The sequence below is a fragment of the Triticum urartu genome, chromosome 2 (assembly GCF_003073215.2).
Source record: "Triticum urartu cultivar G1812 chromosome 2, Tu2.1, whole genome shotgun sequence".
NCBI lineage: Eukaryota > Viridiplantae > Streptophyta > Magnoliopsida > Poales > Poaceae > Triticum > Triticum urartu.
This window is the reverse complement of record NC_053023.1, coordinates 239,257,138-239,259,403: the sequence shown is the minus strand read 5'-3', so window position 1 is coordinate 239,259,403 and position 2,266 is coordinate 239,257,138. Positions and strand designations below refer to the sequence as shown.

General features: G+C 50.8%; 1 pseudogene; it reads left to right on the top strand.

The window, feature by feature from the left end:
- The first annotated feature begins 637 nt into the window (after window positions 1–637).
- Window positions 638–1,984, top strand: LOC125536004 (annotated as a pseudogene).
- Window positions 1,985–2,266: the final 282 nt, after the last annotated feature.

The following is a 2,266-nucleotide window of genomic DNA, read 5'->3' as shown; positions in this document are numbered from 1 at the left end:
GTCGTCCCCTATGCTTTAGACGTAGGCTCTATAGTATGCTATGCTGTGTACCGCACCTGAAGTGTGCCTTGCCATGAGTCAGTCAAGGGGTACAAGAGTGATCCAGGAATGGATCACATGACAGCGGTCGAACTTATCCTTAGTAACTAGTGGACTAAGGAATTGAACATATAAACCCTCCTAGACTGCTAGGCAGAACCGCGCCCTCCACGTCGCCTTTAAATCGCTCGTGCCACCGCTTGTAGATTTCGTGCCCCCCCGAGGGCATTATTGTACTTTCACGTGCAGGTGTATAAAAGTCAGCCGCTCCGCTTGTAGAAACCTAGCCCCCAAACCTTTCTCCCACGCACCCGCAGCCGCCTCCCTGAGCTCCCTCCTCATCCACACGCGCTCGCCTCCGCCGCGAGCCCTCCTCTATCTCCCTCTCCTCCCTCCACTCTTCTCTTCCCCGCCCCCTCCTGCTGTCGCCGGCTCCCATCCCCTCGGCGACGCGCCGCAGGACCCGCACGGCCACGCAGCCACTCCTCCGTCTCCTTCTCTCCCTTCCTCCGCCGCTCGTCGCAGCTCCGCCTCCCCGCCTGGTAGCGGCCAGAGAAGGGTTGCTCCGCCTCCCCCTCCTCTTCCTCTCTTCCCGAGCATGGTCTCGATCCGGGCCTCGATCTGGAGCAGGAGAGGCCAGGAGTGCAGCCTCGATCTGGAGAAGGGCAGCAACCGCCGGCCGATTCCGGCCCGCTCCGGCGACCCCAGCGGCCATCCAGCACCTTCCCGTGCTCTCCTATCGTTCCCCTACCATCTCCATTGGTCCTCCAACATCATCTGCGGCTAACCCTGGAGCACCCCACTGCTAAACAGAGTGCTAGCAATGTTCTGGAAGCTCGAGAAATCGAAGGTGGCGCTAGAGGTGCTTGATAAGTTCAGTGAGTTTGGCTGTACCTCGGACGGTGACAGCTATTATCTGGCGATTCAAGCGGCTGGAAAGAAGTCCATGGTTGGTGCTGCATGGGGAGTTTGCGAGAAGATGATTAGCTCTGGGTGCTTTGCTGATGGGAAGAAGGCCGGTGAGATTGTGACCTTCTTTTGCAAGGGGAAGAAGGTGACGGAGGCACATTCAGTATACCTAGCAGTGAAGGAGAAGAAGGTTCAGATTCCTACGTGGCTAAGTCATCCTTGGATTTCCTTGTTGGTGCTTTGGCGAAGAATGATGAGACCATCAGTATGGCTCTGGAGCTATTGGAGGAATACAAAGGAGAGTCTCTTAAGCATGCAGGCAAGTCCTTGGCTGCCGTTATACATAGTTTGTGCAGGATGAAGAATGTGAAGGATGCAAAGAAGTTGTTGATGAGGATGGTGAATCTTGGCCCAGCTCCTGGTAGTGCAGTGTTCAAATTTGTCATCACAGGATTGTCTAAAGAGGGAGAAATGGAGGAACGCAAAGGATATGATTAGGGTGATGGAGAGGCGAGGGCTGCGCCCTGATGTTTATACATACAGCATGATCATGAGTGGCTACGCAAAGGGAGGCATGATTGATGAAGCCCATTATCACATACTGATCTGTGGTTACTGCAAGATGGAGGAGTTTGAGAAGGCCCTGGAGTGCCTAAAGGAGATGAAGGAGGACGGGGTACAGCCAAATGTGGATGAGTATAACAAACTCATCCAGTCGTTATGTCTAAAGGCTATGGACTGGAGAATAGCTGAGAAGCTCCTGGAGAAAATGGAGGGAAGTGGACTATACCTTAAGGGCATTACCCGCAGCCTCATAGCAGCAGTCAAGGAATTGGAAATGGAAGAGATGTCAAAAGACAGCCAAGAAGCATAGTTTCTCTAGGATACGCTTGAAGTGACACATTCGCTAATAAGTTTTGGGGAATTTGCCCTCTTTTTGCTCTCCGCATCTCTGGTGAGGTTATGAAAAACAGCATCTTTTGTACTTGTCTGCTTGTTGTTAGATGCTAAAATAATATTGCATTTGTATTATAAATGCTGGACCGGCAGGGATGCATTTTTTATTTTGGTCTAGAGTTTTCACGCAATTTTTGATCCAATCTTCATGACCTATCAAATGAGGATACATGGTTGTGTATTCCCAGAGCAAGAGGCCTTGCAAACCAAAAAATCGATTTTTTTTGGACGGTGCAAAAGGGAAAGTAGTACAAAGAAAAACATGTTGATGCAGCAGCAGATACCTGTTATTTCTTTGGTGCATGATATACAAGAACATGACTATATGCTGTTTTCGTGTAAAAGATGGGAATGACAGCGC